Raw genomic sequence first — 25,847 nt, forward strand, 5'->3', positions numbered from 1 at the left:
TAATGTATTAGTTTAATATTATAACATTAGATAAAAAGTTAAAATTTAATCTAATATTATACTGTTAGTATGTCAATATATAAATTATTTAATTTTACTATAAGTAGGCTATTGTCATTTTATGTAATAGTATACTATACAGCCCGCCACTAAAATTAATTTATTGTAGGTTGTAGTTTCGATAGTAACTATCGAAACTACTAGTTCTGGTTCGCAGGTATCGACTTTTAGGGGCATATGCGAGCAAAATGGTCGCACTGTAGAGCCCTGTGATGGCACGGCCCTCAGGAGCAATTTCGGTTTCAGTGTCTTGCCCAAGGACACTTCGACGTGCAGAATGAGGAGGAGCTGGGGGGGTCAAACCACTGACCTTCTGATTAGTGGGTAACCCGCTCCAACTGCGGAGCCACAGCTGCATAAGCCGCATATAAATGGCTTGTATAGATTAATATTAAGCATCCTTCCTTCCTGAGCATCTGTAGATGGATTTATTAATAGTTTATGTTTTGAAAATATAAATATAAAATCCGTTAGTTAGTTTGCTTTTACATCAGAAGTGCACCGCTGTGGTTGTTTGGTCCGCACCAGAGTTCAATTGACAGCCTTCACATTAGCCCAAACAAACCTTACTAACCGGGCAAACGCACAGGGGTTTGTTTTAAACTGACCAAACAGGCTAGCTGTGAAAGGGGGTACTATGTCGGTGGAATCAACAACAAAACAAATGGACCACAGTGTCCAGCTGGTGCTGTTTGCTGCATGAGACGAGAAACTGTTGGTAGTAGTGGGGGCTTGTCTCTGCAGAAGACACAGACGTGGTCTGAGTCTGACTTTAACTTTTTACCATCAAGACACACAAGCAAACTTTATTCAAAATATTCAACTGGGTGTGCCCCTTTGTAACTGGAGAGAATCCTGGGCCCGGGGCAGCTGCACCCTCTGCCCTCCCTTCTCGCTCCTCTACAGCTGCTAATGTTTATACATGTATATCTGTTGTCATAGTGCTTATCCTTGCTAAGTCCACAGCAAGCTGTTGATTAATTTCCAGCACATATAGTCTCAGTCAAATTCTACATTTAAATCTGAACGAAAGCATAGTGGCATATGTTGCATTTTCCTGTAATGTATGGATCAGTGCCAGTACTCTGCAGGGACTCTGTTCTGCTCAGTCACTTAGTTACTTTCTTAATGGACTTTATTATAAGAAATACCAAATACATACGGGGGACAGAGCCTGGAATTATGCTGCTGCTGCTCGAAGCAACTCCGATCAGGTACAGAGCTTAAGTGGCACTATTCATTCACTATACACTTGTTTTATATGCTTTGATAGTTTTTATGTTTGTTATGAAGTTGTTGTGTGAAGCACTACAACAGTCTAAATAGAGTGATGTGATTTGAATAATTGCTCAGGAAAATAGGAGAAAGAGAGAAAACCAGAGGATCGGAAAGAGAGGAGAGAAAGTTCACTTATGACAGTAATTCCACTAACATACATAGTGTAATTAGAGTCAAGTATGGCAAGGATAGTAAATGACACTTGTTGCATCCATCATTGAAAATTACATTAAGCAATAATTTTCCTCTTATTTGCTGTCTTAGCAAGAGTACAAAGATGAATATCTAAGTTTCTCACAAAATAATCTAAACTTAAGGGTTTACTTTGGAATTTGCAAAGCTTGATTTCTTAGCATCCTAAAATTGATATAAATTAAATAGCTGAGCTCATGGACAGGAGTGCATCTGTGTGCCCAGACTCTTATCCCCTAACCCTAGTACTGGGGAACATGGGACCATGGGAACATTAGAATTACCCCCCCTTTGCACAGCATCTTAGAAGTCCTGTCCTTTTAACTTGCCAGCTTTAAACAGTTTGCTAACTGCAACAGAACCTAGCTGTCCATTTTGTTTTGGTGACAAACTTGCATGATGGAAGTGGGAAGCGTCAGGTCAGTGATCAAACGCGGGAAGTCCCTGAAACATGCATTCTAATGGCCAGCAGGGGGGCGACTCTTCTGGTTGCAAAAAGAAGTCTGGCTCCATTAGAAATAATGGCAAAATGACCCTACTTCTCAGCTGAATAATTACCTCAGTAAACACTTTCCTGAGGAGTTTATGGTCTCAGTCGCTAGTTTCATTTCTTCTTCAATACAGTATGATGTTCTTTTAGTAAATTATCGTCCCATTTATTTTAAAATAGACCTTAAAACAGAGTATGCTTCAGGGCGGGATTATCTATGATTGACAGGTTGTTACCATGGCGAACTGTCAATCAGGCTAGAGTGACTCGTACCCCGGCACTGTGTAATTTAACCAGCGCCGTTGAAAAAACTTATTAGTAGTTGGCTGTTCACTTTCTCTGGTGAGTAAATTTAGTTTTAAGACTGTTGTTCGCTAGACAAAATTATCTGCCCTGTTAAAATGACAGTTAAACTGAATTACAGACGCACCTAGCTAAGCAAGCTAGCTAGCTCCGCACACGGCCGTTAACTCAACTGTCTCGTCCAAATATGGTCTGGTGGTACATGTCTGGTGCCGCTGGTGGCGAAACTCAACATGGTGGCGCCCTATCGTCCAAACTCGAGGCTTCAAAACCGCAGTCCACAAACCAACGGGTGACGTCACGATAACCTCGTCCATTTCTAGTATACAGTTTATGGATAGAACATGTAAAAAATATTTTCAATACATTCTGGAGCTGCTGGCATGCTTTATTTTAGTTTAACTGTTTTAGCCTGCTTCAAATGTTTGTGCACCACACACCGCTATCAATGAGAAGTCTTCATGGTCTTCACACTTAGTTAAACCACACATGGTTTTAGAGACAGACCTTGTCCAAAATAGGATAACTATCTTATCTTAACGTATTCAAAATGTGGTCGACTCTAATAGAGCCACATAAGAAGAACCCCAACACTAGCTTCAGCCAACAATGATTAGCCATAGTCAAAATGTCATCTGTGTTTTTTTTTTTCTCAAACCTAACACTCTCCAAAATGTTCTTCTGTGATGATTTAATAAGTATCCCTTTAAGGTGATAAGTTATACTCAACAAGTTGTGTCAAAGTCCCTCTTCAACAAAGAATCTTTGGGACTCTTTCCACGTATGAGCCACATTCTTTAGTGGATTGTGTTTAAGCAATTCAAATTTAAAGACAGACAAATATACTGATTTAACTTTGTCCTTGGACCTCACTGTCTGGGGATTCAGGGAGTCTAGACAATAAGTGCTGCTAATGATACTTTTTACCATTGAATAGGTACACTGATTAGAATGTCGCACTTAACTATGCTGGATACTCATTTCTTCATTTTACCAAGTTTGATTAGCTGTAATATTGTTTTGTGAAGTCACTTGTATTCAATGTATTATGTGATGATAAATTCCTGGGAAAAAATCAATAGGTCGAATTAGCATGTAATTTTGTGCAAAAAACAGCATGGCACTAATTGTTCACAAACTTTCTTGTAAATGTTGCTAGTTAAAGAAAGCTGAATATTGTATTTTCTCATCTGTTTTTGAATCTGCTCAAATTATGACAGAGGCAACCCACACTTCTATCTCCATACTGAGCCTCTCTGCCTCATCTGCAGCCCTCTGCTCTGTTAATTATGGATAATGGACGTGAGCTGGGGAGGTAGAGTCCCTTCTGCCAGAACAAAAACAACTGATTAGGCAAAGCAAGCTGTGTCATGAAGAGACGATGACGGTTTGGATCAATCAGACTGACTAGCCTTCACATCTTGCATCATAACTCACATAACATAGTCTGCCTGCTAAGCTAACCTGTTTCTATTACTGTCATTTTCATCATCAAAACCCTTCCATAGAGACCATGCTAACTTTGATTGCATCCCATTTATCTATAACTGCGGCTACCCCCTGCATCATTGTTTCAGAGCTTTATTCTTTTCAAAGAGAGATTTCTGTTCTGATTTCTTAATGAAACCTAAAAGGTCATAAAAGTTTCAAATAGCATGACTCATAAAATACTGAATATGCCATTGTGACGGGCCACAGCCATATCCTGTGTGCGCCCTGCTGGCTTCACCTGCTATCTGCGAATGGAGGCGGAAATAGGCTTGTCACTTGCAACCGCTGCTGGACTTGAACAAAAGCTATAAAGAATTTTGAATATAATCACATCAAGCTGAGTGATTGCCTTTTTGGAAGTTTGAATGTCCCTGCTGTGATCAATAACATCATCCACCCAGTCTTACACAAGTCTGTTTGGTCATTTGGCCATGAAATACACTTGAAGCTCATATTGGGCTCAAATAAATAAAGGACTTCCCATGAAAACCAGGTGTTAAAAACACCATTTACAACAACTCCATATTTTCTAAGTGTTTATTTACTCTTTATTTTCTAATACTAAAGACTTTTCTGAGCTGTCTGCTCTTGTCCCAGTGCTCCCTCAGTGTTTCCTCTAGGACTTCTTTCAGCAGCGGGGTGAGGACAAACCCCAGCACAATATGTCTCAGCAACATTGCTCTTGTGTCCATGAGCATGCGATGCACATTAGAACAGCTTAAAAGTGCAGTGTTTTTTGTTTAATGTGAGCTTTAGGTGAATGTTTTGGTGTTGGTCGGGGGGTTTAGGGGTGCTCCCCCAAGAAAATGTTATGTTTTCCAATTAAAAATATGTAATTTCACATCATTATTTTCACCATATCTCTGAACAAATAGTTGGAAAAGCTAGAGCAGATAATAAACAAACAACACCCAAAGATCAGTCTACTGGAGGAACTACAACCTTTAGATCTGGAGAAAGTAATTTGGTTGGTTCTGTTCCACAGCTCCACAGTGATTTTACAGTGATGGCACAGCATGTTTTGGGCATCACCCCTAAGCCTTAACGGCAGGAAAACCCTGTTAATGACCTCAGAATCATTATATATACGACTGTTCATGTGGCCTTTTGTGTCTTCATTTTACAGCTTCTGACATTTATCTGTAGACATTAATCTAAAATATAGGCAACATGAGAAACCTCCTCCCTTCTGAGGTGCATTTTATTTGCACATTAAAATCCAAAAAGAAACATCTCCTCAATAGCTTAAAAGGACTAGTTTGCATCACTAATTAGCTTTACTAACATCAGCTCCTCCAGTCACCTCCGTCCTTTCTTTTCCAAAACCACTTTTTCAGACTGAAAACTGAAAAATAATTTAATCAGTCTGTACAGGACAGAACTGCAGGCTACGTCAGTTTAGTCTAAGTGTGTACCTGAAGTTCTGAACATTGGACAAGTAGGCAGTAATAAAATACAGCTTACAGTTACTTTCTAGTAACATAGAGCTAATATTAAGTTACATAGCAGCTATGTAGCTGCTGTAGAAGCTGCTCAGCTGCGCAGTCTGAAGGAGAGGGGAGATGTTAGCTAACTTAGCGCTAACCGGCTTCTCTTTTCCAGCAGGTGGGAAACAACAGACTTTTCTTGGTCTTGAGAAGCTAACACACTCTAACAGACACCGTACATTTGCTGCCAGACTATTTTCCTCCGCTTGCGTTCACCATCACTTTCTGCCGCTCGGACAATCAAACAGTCGCTACGCTCCTCCCGATTCAGAGCTGCTCTCATAACACAATCTGTCACGTATGTTCTGCATAGAACGAGGAGAGGAAGTGAGCTGAGCATTGTTTAATGATCCTGGGAAATTTTAGTAGTGGCGGTGTGCCGCTGCTGAATGCATATAGTGGACACTGTCCCTTCTTGGCTGTAAGCTTCCATGGTGAGCACATCCTCAATGCAGAAAACTTACATTTTGGGTGTTGGGGGGTATTTTTAAATATAAATAAATAATTTTAAATAGTATTTTTTGGGTGAGAATATGTAAAAAGCAATAACCATTAGTCTTATGCTTAGCCATATGCTTCCCAGGGAAGTTCTTCCAATTCTCATCTCCAGTGGTAAGGATAGGTTTTTTGTGTGGTCACTCTTAAGCTGATGATACACAGGGCAACTTTTTGAGCAATGTTGCTGAGCAATCTTGCTGGAGACAAGTTCGACTATGTTTTGAACGGATAGCAGCGGTGCGGGGCGGGTGGTGGAGTGGTGGGGGGAAGGGGATTACGGTAGTAATCTTTACTCATTACCACTGACGGCAACGTTGCCCTGCACGATTGCTCTAAAAGTTGCTCCGTGTATCATCAGCTTTAGGAACAAATCTCCACAGAGGTTTACTGTATAGAGGATGTGCAATGATGTCACTTCCCCTTCCGGAACACACTGGACTGAGTGGCAAAACATCTGTTACCATGGTTGCGTTTAGCAAACTGGAAGTAAAACAAGTGATTATTTGGTCAAATTAAAGGCAGCTGGACTCGACAGTGATCCTTACTGCTTACCGAAGAACCAGCGGTCCAGCTCTTTCCCATTTTAGATGTGTTGTTTGTGTTTTAGCTGATTCAAGCTAACACTGCTGCTCTTCTTTCTGCCTCTCAGTGAGCGTAACTGCGTTCTGTGACGTCATGCGCATACCCTCTACAGCGGGACTAATTCAATTCTTCCTTTGCTGCCAGCTGCATGTCCAGGTCAAAACATGCTCTCATCAAACAAACTTGATTAAAACAGTCTGATCTATGGGGCTGCTAGATGATGCACTTTGTGTGTGTGTGTGTGTCCTGATGTTCTGACGTACATGAGGACCTTTGTTTATCCATTTAAATACTGACAGCGAGCCAGAAATAAGCATGTAGGGCAATCAGGGCCACAGACAGCTACCTCAGTGACAATACCCTTGTAGTTTGTAACTTGTTGCTTTGAAAGGCAAAAAAAAACATCTGTTGCATTATGCACGATACTCTCAACTTGTCATCTGACCTACTTTTGTAAGGAAATACTTCTGGGGTCTGGTTAATTGTACATATGGCAAGAAGTCCCCTCTATACAACCGACCTTCATAGTTTATTACACATCTTACTAATAAATTGTCTCACATAAAAGATCATTCTGCTCATCTGAATAAAGGGTCATATCAATTGGCTGTAAGGTAATGACTGAAAACTTACACTTGGCAGCTTCCTCAAATTCAAATGACTTCATTTCTGTGTGTGCACTTAGGGTGCAGGGGATAGGAGAAATAAATGTTGGCATGGACACAATGAGGTGTATTATCTGGTGTGGAAACCAAATTTCATGGGAGCTCATTAGACAGGCCACCTCAAAGATTCCTAAAGAAAGAATTGGCGAGTAGGATGAGCACAAAATTGGATTTTTTCTTCTCTCTTAACTGCAAAATACTTCTCAATCTGAAACTAATGAACTGGATCTGGATGAGATCTATGTGGTTTTATCAAATATATGCACCCACAGTAACAACGGCAAACACCTCTAAAAGGTTATTGGTTATCTCCCCTATCTTGAAAAGAAAAGAATAACTAAGCATCATTGCAGGGGAAGTACACTTAAATAAAGTCTAGTGTGAATGCACATGTATGTCGGGTGATGGTGGGGGATTTGTGCTTATCACAACTGTCACAGTTGGCCATTTCAAACACTAACAACTGTGGATTTTCTACAGTAATGCTTCAATATTCCAGCTTTGAATTTTTGTTCCTCACATTTTTAATTTTGGGATATGGCCAAAACTGTTGTCATGATAATATATTTCAAATCATTTGATATCGATAATTATCACGTAGGGTTGGGTGCGTAAAAACTTTCTATCGGACGATGTCTGCAATGATGGCCGATGTCATCGGGTGCGCGGATGTGGGCACGTGCACAGGGGTCTTATGTGCAGTCGTCTATTGTGCATGTGTTCTCACACAGATTTCACTTGTTCAAAAAAGTTGGTTGACTATTAACTTACATTACAAGTCGCGGTGGATATTTTACGCATGGACCAGGTAAAGCAACAGTGAACACACAGAGTGCAGATGTTGGTTTCAATTGTTTGATAGGCTAATTAATAAGCCGACGTGCGGCTCACCCGCTGCTGTGATAGCGGATCGTGAGTTGAAATATATGGAAAAAAACGAGTTCTAAGTATTTTTGGCGACTTTATAACACATACTGGTGATGGAGAAAATGGAGGCGACGGGCGGAGAGAGAGGTGGGGAAAGCTTAGTGTGTGAGTGTGTGTGAATGTGAGGAGAAGAGAATTCCGAGGCAGGTGCAAAGCACACTTAAAAACAAAAATAAGAAAGTTTGTGGTCATTAAAACCTGCTTTCACAGGGTGGTATAATGTGAAAGTATGAGAGTTTGTTTTTTGCTGGGGGGACAGGGGTTTTACAATCACAACGAGCACAACCAAGTACTTTTGGTGCCTAAACCTAACCAAACTGCAGCCGCTTCAAAATTATATTGTGATAATTATCATTATTGTTTTATTGCCCAGCCCTATTTCTAGTTTCACATCTGAGCCAATGCATTTGCAAATAAGCATTTCTGTCAGTAATGAAAAGGCTGTGATTGAGTGAAATACTAGCAGCATTGTCTAAATACAAAACCCCAAAATGAAGTAGACACAAACAAGGTGGAGTAAAGTGGAAACATTGAATAAAGTTAAATGCACCACAAATTACAGTTTTTAAGATTTTGCTATGAGGCGTGCTGTCAACCTCCATGGTGAGCTACTGACTGGAGTACATCATAGACTTGTAGCCTACGAAAGTTGATGTTCCCTTTTTGTTCAACAAGCCCACATTGCATTTGTTAAACTGTCAGCAATTTAAATCCATTTTCCCCTTAAACCATTCAGCATTTGGAAGGATCCATTAGTTCCACAAGTTTTTATTTCACTCGAAATGCAGAAGAAGAAGAACAAGAAGAAACTTTTATTGTCACAAAATTCATCCTCTGCATTTAACCCATCCCTCAAGGGAGCAGCCGCTGTGCAGCGCCCGGGGACCAACTCTATATGTTTGTCAGTTTCTGGTCAATGGCACTGACTGAAGAACCTAATTCTGGGGTTTGAACCCGCGACCATCTTGCTGTGAGGCCAGAGTGCTATCCACTGGACCACTGTGCCGCCGTAATGCTAGTTAGCCGAGCTTGCTAACATTAGGACTGATCCAGTTTGACTGCTAATTCCTGGAATGTTCTGAACGTCACAAAGTGATGCAATGCAATATGTACTTTACAGCAAATAAACATCCAAGGCTGAAATTTTAACTGTTTTTAAAGCTTGCAAAAAGCTAAGTGGCTTTACTTTGTATATTTAGATCACCAGAGCAGTGTTTCAGGTGTTGGCGTTGGTTTCCAAACTGTCCCTAAAGAGATCTAATTGCCTCTGAGTAGAAGTCAAACTTTCTGTTCCTACATCCCATCTCTCTGATTCTTATCAGTGGAGCCACACTAATGAGTGTTGCCTAGCAACCATAAAAACAGGGCTGGTAAAGTCAATGTTGGCAAAAAGACTCCCGCTCAGTGAGATCTTTTTCTTTTCTTCTCAACTTGATATTCATGTGCCATCTGCATGCAGTAACAATGGCCATTTTCACATTAACATCAAAAAGGTTGTCCTTGTTCTGCCAAGACATAATTACGTTGCATTGTTAAGTACCTAACATCTTGAAGCTGTAATGCAATAACATGGATGATGGGGAGACATCAGACTAGATGTGAAGCTGGTAATTTATATAAACACTATGGATAAATGAATGAATGTGTGTATGTGCATTTCACCCTCTGTGTCTTTCTCTGCCAAAATATACTGAAGATGAAAAATACCCAACATAAACAGAAATATGTTTTTCTCTGCATGGCTGCGATCACAACAGGTGATTATGACCTAAGGCCTGGGCCAGGATAGTTGGCTGTATATGTTTATAAATGAAATATACAAAGTGGCACTAAAGTCCTTCACAGAATAGTTACCACTGCAATTATAGTCTGTAACATCCCATTACCAAACATTCAAATCTGAAGAAAATCCCCATATAACGGGAAAATGATTTCCGTAGAGATCTGTCGAGGCGAATGAGCCAAATATGACTCAAATTAGCAGAAATGGCTAATGCTCCACATTCGCTTTGCACCTGTGGAAGCCAAATAATGCAATTTGATTGCATGATTATCCAGAGTGCAGACTCTTGAGTGCTGTCATTCAGTTTGATTGTGTTACATGAGAGGATTGAGTACTGATCAACCCCTAAGCAAAGAGGAGGGAGAGTTCAAAGAGTACCTGATCCACTTTCTAGACTGGTTCATATTCTGTGAATCTATAAAACATTTCATCACCAACTGAGTTTAGCTGGCTATCTTGCAAAGCAGAAGGCATAGTAGTATCACTTAAACAAAGACAGATTGTGTCTGGTGGAACTGCGTTATGGATCTAGGTTTAATCCTAAGAGTATTGCCTTAAACAGCTTACCCAGGCTGAGACTTAAGATGCTCTATTTCAAATTAAACAGTATTTGATCGATGTTCGGCTTGAAGTGGGTCATCCTGACCAGGGAGTTGACCATTGAGCCTGGCGGTATGCCACACATGGTCATGGTTGTCTCCTCCAATTAACTATGTGAGGCTTCAAGTTATGCAAAGCCAGCTTACCTTTCAACTCCTGCATTAAGAGGGAATGGTGTGTCTCAGGTACAATAATGGATGCAAGAAGAACGCTTCATCCCCCTTTCCCCTTTTCTGCAGATACCCAGCATAAAAGCATGTGATGGAAGTCAAACTAACTGTGTAAATGCAAAGGGTAAAAGCTTTATCATTGAAGGGCAAAGCACAGGAGAGGCAGGGCTTGCCAATGCTGTGTCATCATCATGCAGGGAGACCATCTGAATGTTATTATGCTGTCTGTTTTGAGTGCCAGCTTCAAGGGCATTCTACTCTACCCAGACTGTTATTGAAGTTATTTGTTGCACTCAACCAGACCCAAACAACATTTCATTTATACAAGAAAAACATTTCACTTTATTTACTCAATCCTTAATAGGTTTACTTCGTTTACTTAATGCAGAGTGCTCACATTCACTCCATTCAGCTGGGTTTAGTAATGTTCATGATGAGGATGTCTATGGCTCCAAGGTAATCGCTATTCTCTGGCTCCATCAGAGGAAAAGATCTATAAAATTGATACCTTAGTGCTACTAAGGGGACCCTTGTGACTAATCCAAGAGCCTCTACAAGAAAACACACACACTCCAAATTAGATTACAAATGTTTTTCAGAGATTGCTTACCTGCAGCTTTAGAGTTTTGACTATTGACTGCGTTCCACCTACACCCAAAGCAGTGCGCTGGGAAAGCCTTTAGTGGTTTGATATATAAACATGTTTGCCAAAGACACTTATCTCCATAATCAAAGTGAGTTTCATCAGCTTATGTTCTCCTTCTTAACAATCAAACCAAAGCCATGGATGTGCCACACTGAATACACCTGTTTCATATATTCCTGTCACCTATTCATTTGGATGCAGTCAGTTTTGATTGTTACCCTCGCACATTCAGCTAAGCAAATTCGCAAAAATGCAATTTATTGTTAAATGTCATGCAATTTAGTCCAATGACAAAGAGACATCTCAGGCATCATAATTAGTATGCACAGTGTACCACGCTGTTTCTCTTTTTTTCTCCTCCTCTTCAGCATCTGTAGCGGCGCGATACTCCAATGTTTTGATGTCAAGAGAGAGAAATGTTGACTGACAGGCCTGGCCAAACTGGAGCAACAGATCATACAGTAACTGACAGCAAAGACCCATCCTTTCTCCTTTACACAAAAAAACAAAGTAAACCAATCATTTAATTATTCTTACAGTCTCAACAGACCGAGGCGGAACATATATATAGTGTGCGAGTGATTTTGGGCCATTCTTATGTGGTTTCAGTGTTAATGCTCCAAAGAGATGGAACACGAATACCTCAGAGTAGGAAATAAAAGCCTTCGCATCAATATCTAAGCCTGGCCAAAAAAACCAAAAAACTAATTAATTTAATGACAAGGTTCTATGACAAAGGGTTATTTATCATGAAAATCCATAAAAATTTAATTCACATTAGCAGCAGCAAGTACAGTAACCATCTCTACAATGTGCCGTAGCTGTGGAGTGATGTATATTTTTTAAGTGCTGTTTTTTCTGAAATGTTCACTTTTCTTTCTGTGCTGGCAGCAGAGAAAAAAAAGCTTAAAATCTATAAATCCTTCATGGGGAGCTTGTCTTGTTACTCATTACCCTTGTGTTTCTGTTTATAAGCACCAGGAGACTTCTTGGGTCTGCTGGTTTTACAATAACTTTCATGTTGCCTGCGACCGATTCAGACGTCTTGTCTCCCAGGTCTGATTGGGTTCCTCTCTGCCAAGGCTAATTTAAAATATCTGTTTTAGTTAGATGCCAGTTCTGATGTTCTGGCCTGGATGTGTGAATACAGGCATCAAAGCCTACGTGCCTGCTTTGGCCAGATGGTGTATTGATTAGCAAAAAATGCTTGACCTTCATCGACCACAGCTTGTTTATAATTGTGACGTTTTAGGCTGTTGTTTCTCTAGCTTGGAGTACTTTTTATTTAGGATCTCATTTGCTCAGTTTCTTCATATTGTCATTACACATAGCAATACTTGATGGTAGTGGGGCCGACCGATTAATCATAAATCGATAATCATTTTATAATCGCATCGCAGCCCCCTGAATTGTAATCGAATCGTAAGGTGCCTAGAAATTCCCAGAGCTCCCCCTTGTGAGTTTTGGGAAGTTAATAAAACATTTAGTTTCGAGCCCTACATTTCCTGTCACATCTCGTCTTTTGTAAATGTTAACCTTTCTCCCATCCTAAATGACAGCTAATCTAAAACCCTTACTTGCTAGTGTTAAGTATTTATTGCTATACTGTATATAGAACATAGATGTAGAATATGCAGTTGAATGACATCACTTTTGACAAACGGTACTCCACTCCCTTAAACACCAGTCACATTCTGAAATCTAGCCTACAGCAAAACTCAATGTAGTTTTCTCTTTCATTAATTAATTGAAATTCCATCTAAAACAACACATTAATGGCTAAGATAACCATGTTTTATAGTAGATTGTACCCTTCATCGAATAATGGAATTATTCGTAACTTTTGATTGTTTGGCATTATATACAGTACTTGCCATCAGCCGTCCTGCTCTCTAAATCAGCCATTCAAATATCCATATCTGATGACCACTACTAGATGTTCAGTAAATTGAACAAAAGGGTCTTTTACTTATTTCCTAGTCCTACTAATTGGGTCCTCTTTTAACTATGTGCTTATAGAATTTCTACATGTGACAAAACCACATGTGAATTACATTAGAATACTGACCAATATTCATTTACTTTGACCCTCCAATTAATCAAGACGGCACATTACTGTAAAACATCAATGTCATGCCTTTATTTGATATTTTTGTCACAATTTAGGATTTTACACGATGTACTTATTCATTATGTGTGCCTCAACTGCGAAAGTAGTTTTGAATTGCTCTATTTAAAATAAAAAAGCAAAACAATTTACCACACAGACTTTTCATACATAAAGTTCTTAGTTGACAATACTGACAGCTGGGTCAGAACTCATTTAGTAAAGTTCTTTTGGGTTGGGGCCTTCATTAAAGTCATCATACAACATTTTACAATAGTTTCCCTTAATACTAGAGCTTATGTGCTTTTAAGACTATGTTCCTCTCTTTATGCACCTTGCAAGTGGGCAAAGCTGTGCCAGAAAACCAAACTTTATGACTGAGACTCCTCAAGTGAGTAATACTCATTACCCATTATTCAAATGAGTAACCAGACATATGTCATAGTTTGTTCATGTAATCATTTACTTTAATGTTACCATAAGAATCCATAACAACTATGTCAGCAGAAACAAAACATTTCCTAGTGCCAGTTCCTAGTCTGCATAATTACTTTTTCTGGAGGAGAGGAGGTGCAAACCCCAGATGTTACTCTGCATACAAAGCAAGCAATCAGTCATGTATGATATGTAAACAGCTCAAAAACAGGGGGGATACCAGACAGTGTCATACGGCAGTCTCATTACATCCCGCAAAAATACAAGTGCCCCTGTGCAAAGGTTTGGCAGAACAGAGGTGTATTCATCTTTTGGCTGTTTGCTAACAGACTGGTTGGTATCCTTCTGCCAAATTCTTTGAGCCAAATTCAAGTGGGCCTCAGAACTGGCTGTTGTCAAGGCTGCCTGTCTGGTGGAAAGGAAGCAACCAGCTTCAGGAAAACAATGGAAGTGGCCCCATCCAGCCTTCAAACTCTGAGAGGATGGCGTGAGATTTACAAAATGATGGAGGCTTCTCCTTCCCAGGGGCAATATCTCCACACCGGATATTGGCTTTGTGTCTCTGCCGCTAAACAGAGGGGCCACTATTGTTCCTTAAAAATTGGTCCCCTCAGCTTCCTATTAAATAGATGTTGAGATCTAAACACCAATATGAGCCTAGGTTTAAAATTGTGTGTTTTTCATGAGTGTTGCAGTGTTGTGTATACTAGGTAATATTTGATTTTTGATATTTGTTGTCTAGACGAGCAGGATAAATGGACAGTGGGATGGTCTGTTATTTATCTCAATAGTAGATAGGCCTATTAGAATTTAAGAACAATGCAATATAGTCATGGATGTGCTGCTGATCTTGTCAGACAATTGGTTATAGTGATGAAATGGAAAAGATGAATTAATCTTTATTTATTTATTTATTTATTTATCTATTTAACAGGGACAATGCACAATATATGTACTGTACCTGATTTAGCTAAAAGCTAATTCCCATCTGCAGTCCCTGGGCCGGTGCCAAGAGAGTGCAATATATTACAATAAAAAAAAACAACTAATCCCGAAACCAAACCTTACATTTCATAAATATATAGATAAATGCCAACCAATTCAAATAAGCCAAATCTAACAAACTAAAAACAGACTCAAATATACCAAACCTCCCAAAACCATAATAAACACATCAACAATCCAAATACAAAAATGAACAAACTGTCAAGAGTTTTACCATACACACAGTAAAAACCATACTGACCACATTCAGTGTCTAATAGTTCTTTGACTACATACCTGACTGTCATTTTTTCACACTACCTTTAAACTTTTTGAATGTACTGCATTCTCTGACACTCAGTGGTAAGGAATTCCACATCCCATCTGCCTTTACTGAAAAGCAGTTTTTTGTCCAAATGTCGTAGATCGAAACTTAACACAACAGTCCCCTCTAGAGGAAGCTCTTGTTAACCTTGAGCCCGGTCTGCTTATTGTCACTGTTTGAGAGGTTGTGGTGCTAAGTCATGAATGATCTTATACACTAACCCAACATTGGACATAAACAGGAAGGAAGTTTTGACTGTATTACATTACTGATGAGAATTAGGTTTTTTATCCATGACTTTCAATGCTTGTTTATATAGACTCTGAAGTAGTTGCATTAAAGTACTACTTGTTTGAGACCAGGTTATGCTACAATATGAAAAATGTGACCGTATCATTGCATGCATATACAGTTTTGCTGCATCTGAACTCATTTGATTTCTTATAAATCTGAAATGAGCCAGATTATACTTTACTGTTTTTGAAATTTTTGTAATATGTTTTTTGAAGGTTAGACCGCTATCAATAATCACACCTAAATATTTAACCTGCTGAACATCCTGTACATTTTGTCCTTTAATACTAATCTCAGGAGGAGTGCAATTACTTCTTCTAATGGAGAAATACATACTAACCATCTTGGATAAAATTAGTGTCAAACAGGAATATGTCATCCAATCTGCGATTTTCTCCATAGCTCCTTTGAGTAGAGATGCAGCTTGCTGTTTAGATTTAGCATGGACATAAATAACCTTATCATCTACATACATTTGAATATTAACTTCTGGACCTATGGATGGTAGATCATTTTTATAAATACTGAATAAGAGAGGGCCTAAAACGGAACCTTGCGGAACACCAGTAGGACAATCTAAGAATGAAGAGGTTGTTCCTTTAATTCTTGTACAGTGTTGTCTATTATGCAAATATGAAGCCATCCATTCAATAGCATTTGCTGAGACATTATGAGTTGATAATTTAGATAACAGTACATTATTGGTCGGTCTTAGGACCCATTTTGTTTTCCTTGTATCTGCTTCCCCTTGGACATATTATCCATAAACATGGAATTTCTTTTCATATTTATGCTGATGACACACAAATGTACTTGCCCGTCAGATCCACAGACCCTGGAATGCTGAGATCACTTAACAACTGCCTTTGTGAAGTTAAAAAATGGATGTCAAATAATTTCCTGCAACTGAACTCAGACAAAACAGAAATCCTGGTCATTGGGTCCCAGCAGATGGTTCCCTAGTAAATCACATTAAGCCTGTGGCAAAGAACCTTAGTGTTTGGTTTGATAGTAATTTAAATTTCGAGCAGCACACCACAAAGCTTGTTCAATCATGTTTTTATCAACTTAGAAATATAGCAAAAATTCGATCTATGTTAACTTTTAAGGACAACACCGAGACCATTTTACACGCCTTCATCTCATCACGCCTGGATTATTGCAACAGCCTTTTCACCTGTTTAACCCAAAAATCTATTGATCGACTCCAGACTGTCCAGAACTCAGCTGCCAGGCTTTTAACCAGAACAAAGAAATATGACCACATTACTCCTATTTTAGCTTCACTACACTGGCTCCCAGTATGTTTTAGAATTGACTTTAAAATTCTATTGATTGCTTTTAAAGCTCTTCATGGCCTCTCGCCTTGTTATATTTCTGAACTTTTAGTCCCATACACACCAGCACGTACCTTGAGATCCTCGGGCAGAGGTCTGCTATCTGTTCCAGAGTCTCGACTGAAAACTAAAGGGGACAGAGCGTTTGCTGTCAGGGCCCCGAGGCTCTGGAACAGCTTGCCAGAGGAAATCAGGTCAGCTGAGTCAGTGAACTCTTTTAAGTCCCTTCTTAAAACATACTTTTATAGGAGAGACTTTATTTGATCCCTTTTATTGTATTTTACTAATTTTATATTTATCTTAAATGTGTATTTTAGTCTTTTCAATGTTTTCATGCTTACCCATGTCTCTTGGGTATTATTGTCTTTACACTTGTTAAAGCACTTGAAAAGTGCTCTAAAAAGAAAGATTATTATTATGATTGACTGTATCGAATGCCTTTTTCAAATCTTTAAAGATGGCTCCTACCACCCCTCCTTTATCCAACATGCCTTTTAACTGTTCCACAAAATAACAGAGGGTTGTCACTGTTGAATGTTTCGGTCTAAACCCAAACTGCATTTCATTCAAAGAATGGTGACCCAAGTTCAGATGGTTAATTAGCTGTTTGGTCGCAACTTTTTCAATTACCTTAGATGTTACTAGAAGTATAGTAACTGGTCTGTAGTTGGCAATTTCAGAATTAGGCTGTTGTAACTGTAATCTGTTTGCTGAAGTTAAAAATAATAAAAAAAACAGGATATTTTGTTGATTTTCTATGATGATGACATCCATGTATTTCTTTTGAAGTGACATGCACTGTAAGGCCATGCTGTTAGGGTTTTGTTTTTGTTTGAGATATTTTCCTGTTTTATTCTTGTTTTTTCCCTCAGCCATTTTACACATTTGACACACGTAGGCTGTGTAATTTGTATGTATAACAGTAACCCACAAACAATACCTTTGACATTGACTGAAGGCACAAGAACAGTCCAGAGGTAATCTAATTGGCCTCTTTGTTGTGGTCATTTTAACCATATTCCAGGATTTGAGTCAAATCTTAAATCTAACAACCAGCCGATTTAATTCAATCCAGCTTTCTCTTTTAATTACCTCATGTCGTTATGCTGTCTCCTTTTATAGTGGTTAATGTTACTCGACTGGATAATTATCGCCACCCACTGTTTATCTTGATGTGCCCAACTCCTAATATTTTCATAAGGGAATTGGAAACGTGCATCAAGTCGCATTTTTTTAGCCCATTTTCTTGAAATTCTGTTTTTGCTGAATTTGGATGGAATCTTGACTGTAGTCAATCCAGTTATTTCTAACTATTACCATACTGTACCTTGGCTGACGTACACATGCACGCTTAACAGCCTTTGTTCAGCCTATCAAATGACATAAATATATTAAGTATTATATACTTACACAAAAACAAATTTTAGCATCAACAGATTAATAATATATAACTGTTATATGATCTTGAATAATCTTGACTGAACAAAACATGAAATCAACATAAACCATTTACGAAATACAGATTAACTAGATTTGCTCTTATACAATTCCTACTGTAATGTTTGGCACAGCAAAGAAAGGACCTCAGCAAGGACATGACATGACATAACATTGGTCACTTACTGCTGATGAGACAGATGTCTTTGGTCCACAGACCAGCAATGAAGCCTCCACGATAATAATGTTTGAGCTCACCTCCAGCAGCCTCTAAGGATTAATGTTTGCTGGGGATATTAGAGTGAAGGCAGGACAGCATTAGATGGCTCCTTTGAATATGAGAGCAGAGAATGAAAGACAGGTTACCAAAGTTGGTGATGGTGCAATAGCTATGAAAGCTATGAAATAGGGTAAAACACACAGATGAGGATTTTTTGGAACATTTCCTCCTCAGGATTAGGATAAAGTTACACTAACACCCACCATCATACCAAATTTATTTCAGCTTCAACTAACTACTACTATTTACTCACACAGTTGAGAAACACAGCTGATTGGCTGTTTAATATCTCTCCTAGACATTTAGACAAACTCTAATTAATGTCTTTTATATCACATGATGAGATTGTTTTATGTAATGATGTGTTAATTGTCCTTGACGTTTACATTTTTCTGTGACAGTTCTTGAACTAGTTTTTACAATATTTAATTTTATTTTTTGTTTTTACAATTTATTGTTATTTATTGTTCCCTTCTTGCTGCTAGGCATCACCTGTATAAACAGCAACAAAAAATAACATTTACCAATGTAAATTCACATGATTTTATTTTCAGGCCTCCTGCAGTGAAGGTTAGCTGTGGGGCCCTCAGTCTCCATCACTCCAGGTAAATTGTCTATTCTTGACCCCTCCTCTGTAAAAATAAACATGTCATTAGGCCCTCTTCACTTAGCATTGGGTGTCAATGACCCACAGGTAATGACTTGTCTATTTTAAGACCATAGATCCCAATGGGCAGATGGTGAGGTGTTTTTCAAACCCACATGATTGTTGAAACACCTTTTCAGTAAAAGCACAGAGTTGGCTTTGAAAGCCCTCCTGCTGTCTACTGGTAAATATCAGCCTCTAATTAGTGGCTGTTTATATCTTTCACGGCATCATCTTTTGGAAGACAGCCGGCCAACTCTGGTACTGATTTTCTGCCATTAGCAATCAATAGACAAAGCCTTCTCTGTCCTCTCTCTCTCCATCTGTATGTTTCTATCCAGTGAATAAGTCTGTAAATATTGGAAAATATTTTTTTTTGTTCCACATATTGGCAGGATAATTGTTTTTTTCTTTAAATAGTGACTTGTCAATTGTATGAAAAGGAACTTAAAATGTTTTGGTCTGATGTTTTCTTCATTACATTGTAGTTGTCAGCACTGTGAATGGCATGCAAAATTTACAACCCATGCCATGGTGTGATATTGGTCACCCCACTTGTAACTAATTTAGGTGAATAACACCTCACCTCTCTAAAGGGCCCTGGCCTCCTTACGTCCAATAATATCCCAAAGTTATATCCCAAGTTTTCCCCTTGTTTGGAAATTAGTTGTATTCATGTGTTTGTACCATCTCATTTCAGTGTCAAGTTTTCATAGACCTTACGAAAAATAGCCAGTTTAGTGACTATGTAGGGAGAGGTACAAATAGTTGTCATGACTTTCTTCTGATTCATTTAGCTTTTTTATCCTTTGAACCCATTAAAGTGGCCCATATTGTTGTTAGTGCTTCATGGCGTGCCATCTGCTGCCTGCAAATGGGACCACCAATTTCTGTCACCAATTGCTGTAAGACTTTTTAAACAACATTTTAAAATAGAGCATTGAGGTTGGAATTTAAGCCAATCTTACATTATCAAATCCTAACTTGATGAAACTCAAAATAACTGATTGTAAGCTTAATTATTTCCGCCCAATTTCACACCACTAAGGCGAACATATTGTTTCCATTTGTGTGGTAGAATAGATTTTGGAAAGGAAAATACTGCATGATGAAAGACGAGACATTTATAAAGACTCCCGTCTGTCTATTATAGATGAGATTATGCATATTTCTTGATTAACGAAATCACCTCTACTTGAAAATGATAATTTTGTTTCTTTCACTGCCACAACTTAACACATTTTTCTAGAATTAATGGATGAATACATTTACTTTGGCCTTTATCAACTCAAATCACAACCTTTGTCATGCATAAATGGTTTATTATTAATTCTTTCTAAATTGACATATTGTTTGACTCAAAGACACCTGTTACTACGTCCATCAGTAATATTAGTGTGTTGTGAAAAAGAGATTTCAGCATGAGGACATGAAGGTTGCTTGAGATAAAGTCAGGTGGCTTCCTATATCAATACAGACACATTAAAAATGGTGATAAAGGTTTTCTCAGTCCAACAAAATGGATGGAATTCAAATTGAATAGTTTAATTAGAGTAAGTGGCCTATTATGGTACCACCTCTCTGGAGTATCAGCCTACTTCTTTTCACATAATAGTGGACATTTGGAAATGTTATTGGTACTGAACTGTATTAATTAATGACTACTGGTTAACCACTGTAAAAGTCCTGCCTTCTGGCACAAGTCGTTGTTATTTAAACTTTAGCTAATACTGGACATCTTTGTTAAAAAACCTACCGTGACCCAATAATTCCATTTTCCGTGAAACCTTATTCATGTCTTCATGGACTCATTTGACACATTTCAATACATTGTACCCACAGTGGCTGGAATATGGAATGTACTGGTTGAATCACATGTGTATTATGTGATATTGTCTTTACTCATTGGCAAATGTGTGTCTTTCTTGATGCGATTTATGTTTCAAAGGTGGGTGTTTTTTATGTTTATTGACACTAACACCATGATATTTCTTTTTCAGATAATCATTAGGAAAGGGAGACGAGAGGAAACCCATCTAACTGAAGATATTGTAAGTGTCTGGCCAATAGCCTCTTCATTGAATCTATAATATGACCTGTCCATGTAATAAACAATATGATGTAGACCATTTACAGCATGCTATACAATCCCAAATTCCAATTTTTCCCCAATTGTGTCAGTTGGAAAAGTGGCCTAATTATATTTACAAAAAGACATCTGTTATACTCGGACGCATGGACACAATATCAATCAAATCAGTAAATCCAACAAGGAGTAGAGGATGCCCGATGGTCCCTGGTCTCATTTGAGATGCAGACATTGTCTTGTTGCTTCCTTTAATGAGATCTGGAGGCGTGCAATCTAATATTCAACACTGTGGCTCCAACATGGCCCCTGAGCCTGTTGCCCAAAGGCTATTTACTAATTCAATGGAGTGAAGTCAGCTGTGATCAGAAGGACTGGTGTGGCCATTCAGTCAAGAGGATGAGAGGCATTGGCGTTTTCTATACATCATGCACTAATGGTCCACATTTGTGTTCATTCTTTATGTGGAAGATTGGATTGGACTTTGAGAGGAGAACTCCTTTGGGGCTGAGATAACATTAAAAACCAACACATGTTTGGAGAATGTGCACGCGACACATTCAGACTTAATAAACTTTGAATAAACTACAATACAGCGCAAGCTGTTCTATTCTGCAACAGCAAGGGCGGGGTACACTCTTGGGAGCGTGAATTATATGCTCCGATGTGGTAGTGAATTGTTGAAATGGAGTTATCATCATCAAGCAGGTTTGACATAGCCTACATTAGAAACAAAAGCGTTGAAACTGAGTTATAAGAGTTGTCCTAAGCGCTGATTATCTAACAGTATCTCTGCCACTGTTGTGTTGTTTCAATGTTATTAACGCTGTGATACACTGCTCAAAAAAATAAATGGAACACTTAAACAACACAATGTAACTCCAAGTCACTCACACTCCTGTGATATCAAACTGTCCACTTAGGAAGCAACACTGATTGACAATCAATTTCACATGCTGTTGTGCAAATGGAATAGACAACAGGTGGAAATTATAGGCAATTAGCAAGACAACCCCAATAAAGGAGTGGTTCTGCAGGTGGTGACCACAGACCACTTCTCAGTTCCTATGCTTCCTGGCTGATGTTTTGGTCACTTTTGAATGCTGGCGGTGCTTTCACTCTAGTGGTAGCATGAGACGGAGTCTACAACCCACACAAGTGGCTCAGGTAGTGCAGCTCAGCCAGGATGGCACATCAGTGCGAGCTGTGGCAAGAAGGTTTGCTGTGTCTGTCAGCGTAGTGTCCAGAGCATGGAGGCGCTACCAGGAGACAGGCCAGTACATCAGGAGACATGGAGGAGGCCGTAGGAGGGCAACAACCCAGCAGCAGGACCGCTACCTCCGCCTTTGTGCAAGGAGGAGACGGTCAGAAACAGACTCCATGAGGGTGGGATGAGGGCCCGACGTCCACAGGTGGGGGTTGTGCTTACAGCCCAACACCGTGCAGGACGTTTGGCATTTGCCAGAGAACACCAAGATTGGCAAATTCGGCGCCCTGTGCTCTTCACAGATGAAAGCAGGTTCTGGAGACGCCGTGGAGAACGTTCTGCTGCCTGCAACATCCTCCAGCATGACCGGTTTGGCGGTGGGTCAGTAATGGTGTGGGGTGGCATTTCTTTGGGGGGCCGCAAAGCCCTCCATGTGCTCGCCAGAGGTAGCCTGACTGCCATTAGGTACTGAGATGAGATCCTCAGACCCCTTGAGACCATATGCTGGAGCGGTTGGCCCTGGGTTCCTCCTAATGCAAGACAATGCTAGACCTCATGTGGCTGGAGTGTGTCAGCAGTTCCTGCAAGAGGAAGTCATTGATGCTATGGACTGGCCCGCCCGTTCCCCAGACCTGAATCCAATTGAGCACATCTGGGACATCATGTCTCGCTCCATCTACCAACGCCACATTGCACCACAGACTGCCCAGGAGTTGGCGGATGCTTTAGTCCAGGTCTGGGAGGAGATCCCTCAGGAGACCATCTGCCACCTCATCAGGAGCATGCCCAGGCGTTGTAGGGAGGTCATACAGGCACGTGGAGGCCACACACACTACTGAGCCTCATTTTGACTTGTTTTAAGGACATTACATCAAAGTTGGATCGGCCTGTAGTGTGGTTTTCCACTTTGATTTTCAGTGTGACTCCAAATCCAGACCTCCATGGGTTGATAAATTTGATTTCCGTTGATAATTTTTGTGTGATTTTGTTGTCAGCACATTCAACTATATAAAGAAAGGAGTATTTAATGAGATTATTTCATTCATTCAGATCTAGGATGTGTTATTTTAGTGCTCCCTTTATTTTTTTGAGCAGTGTATTTTGCCTATAATTGCCTTGTTGTTGAAATGTGCTATACAAATAAACTTACCTTGCCTTAGTAATGCTGAAGGTGAAACCAAGGTGAGACTCACATTTTGAAAAGCACTGCACTACTGAAATACGCAGGGAGGCATCACATTAGCCCCTGTGAACAGGCAGTGCAGTAGTCTTTGGGGAAAAAACCGAAAGAGCGATCTCACCTGGATAAAGGACCCAGGACCCTCCACTGGTATCAGGCCTGGGAGGAGACCTCACAGGAGAAACACACACTGGCTGGTCCTATACCAATTTGACCTCCGCTTTAAGAATTAACCTTGGTGTTAGCTGTGGAGAATGTGAGAGTGTCCAGTGTGACATGGAAATGAGTACTGTTGTCTGTGTTTATGTGCTGAACCGTAGCTCAGATTATGGTTATTATTATTAGTGCTGCGGGGACCTCAAAAAAATCTGAATAGGGAGTTAGTAGTATAAAGGACCTGCCTAATCTGAGTAGTGTGTTTTTATCAAACTTCTCTTCCTAGTCCTGTCATGTCATACCTGCTGCCAGCTCAACACAGACCTGAATAAGCAAGGGGAAATGGATGGATGGATAGACATTTGTTTCTTTCTGTACTTCAATTTTTTTCACAAGACTTAAATCCAACATTTCTTTTGTGTTGTCAAAAAAGTAGTTACTGGCTGCTCAAGGAGTTGCTAGAGGTCAAAAGGTAATGCAATGTGGTTATTTGCATATCCATAAAATCTGCATTAACGGTGCTGGTACGTCATCAGTGAATGCTTAACCAGTAAGATTAATTCTGCGTTCAAATTAGCACTACCTCCTTATTCGAGTCTACCTTTATTTTGCGCCGTTCACCCATCATTTGTAATCGTGGGATTTCAGCTACTAATATAGTGTACCTTAAAGAGCTGTAACTTCATACGTATATAGGCGAGCACCAATGAATGCTTCAGCCTTAATGTTACATGATAATTCTCTTTTTAAACAGGGTTGTTGGAGAGGTTTTGCTTGGTTTCTGGTTAGAAGCATAGACTCTCAGAAATTACTAATTAGCACTGTCTGATTTGACGTAGTGGAGCACCCACTCCTCTCTCGATGATGAAGCTCCCTGCGTCTGTCCCAGCTGTCACCAGTGATTGATGCACTGTGCACTTCCCACCTTCACTTGCCAGTGTTCATTGCTGTTTACACCTCATACCTGATCTCACATCCTGAGATGTCTCAGCGTCCTCATGTTAGCAGCCATATTAATCATCCTTCATGCAATATGATTGGGTTAAAATCCCAGTGTACCATGGTTCCACATTTCGCCTGAGGAAAGTCATTTCGGAGAGCGTTTATTCCTCCTTTGAACTTACTTCATGTTCAGCAACCACTGATAATCCCCAGAAAGAATTGTTTCCTACTATACCACTAATCCCCTGAGTTCCCTGTAGTCTACATAAAACAAAAAACACAGAAAGACCACAAATGCTTTGACCAAATTATCAATGTGATAAAGGCAAGCCTTAAGTGCTTCTAGCATTACAATTATATCATTTGCAGAACTGATTTTTCTGTCACTTATAGTAAAAATAATTACGGGTACATTTAAAAATACCTACCTTCCATTTAGCTAGTGTTTTAGTAGCAGTTTTTGTTAGTGTCTGCTAATCAGGAGGTTATAGAGCTCTGTGGGTCAGTGTACACAGAATAATTTTGAAATTCACTTTACTTTGAACATTAATGAGTGGCTGCTGCCCTGATTCGACTGCTAAACGTGTGGTGTTGAAAAATTGCTGAAATACTTTGTTGATGAACAGTTTTCACGTGAGCCATATCATTGCTAGTTGTGATTTGCTATATTTTTTGTTTAATGTCTGTTGGCACATATATGTGAGTATGTTGAATGTTTTCCCTTGACTCTTAATATTATCCTTACAGCTCATACTTACAGACAAGGGATGAATCTGCCGGTGAATGTCAGCTCATGGGGACTGACAACCGTCTCATTCAACTCACAGTATAAGCTCTTACTTAGCCCGGTCTCCCTGAGAGTGTAGGTAGGCTTAGTGCTGCAAAGTAATTATTTAGTGCTAAGCAGAAATAAACTAGTCCATACATTATATTTTAGTGTTCAGGGACATAAAACAGCAGCATATTTATTTGTAGATGAATGAGCTTGGCTGTGTTTGTGTGGGTTTTTGTGTAGATCTGTCAATGCCTAAATTAAAAGCAACATTATGTAGTAATGAATAACTGCTTGAAAATCATTTTGATGGTACACTGACTTGTAATAGGGAGTATAGTGTCTCTGTCATTGCCACTCCGTGCCTGTAGCACCTGCAATTGCACTACGTAGCATTGGAATCCTGGGTATGAAACCTTTCGTGACAATGGCATCATGCTTTATGGCACCACATCACACACCAACAAGACTTCAGTAAGCTAGCTAG

At 39.5% G+C, this 25,847-nt stretch overlaps 1 protein-coding gene across 9 annotated transcripts in view; it reads left to right on the forward strand.

The window, feature by feature from the left end:
- syt1a (synaptotagmin Ia) overlaps positions 1–25,847 on the forward strand; it is a 194,288-nt gene that overhangs the window by 48,499 nt on the left and 119,942 nt on the right. For 7 of the 9 annotated variants that reach the window (XM_046072082.1, XM_046072080.1, XM_046072079.1 and 4 more), the window contains 2 exons: positions 18,926–18,976; positions 21,018–21,068. The gene's annotated coding sequence lies outside the window, so the exon portion shown is untranslated. The remainder of the gene's footprint in view (positions 1–18,925; positions 18,977–21,017; positions 21,069–25,847) is intronic. The other 2 variants (XM_046072088.1, XM_046072087.1) reach the window with 1 other exon arrangement.

Source organism: Micropterus dolomieu, linkage group LG16, assembly GCF_021292245.1.
Source record: "Micropterus dolomieu isolate WLL.071019.BEF.003 ecotype Adirondacks linkage group LG16, ASM2129224v1, whole genome shotgun sequence".
Taxonomy (NCBI): Eukaryota; Metazoa; Chordata; class Actinopteri; order Centrarchiformes; family Centrarchidae; genus Micropterus; species Micropterus dolomieu.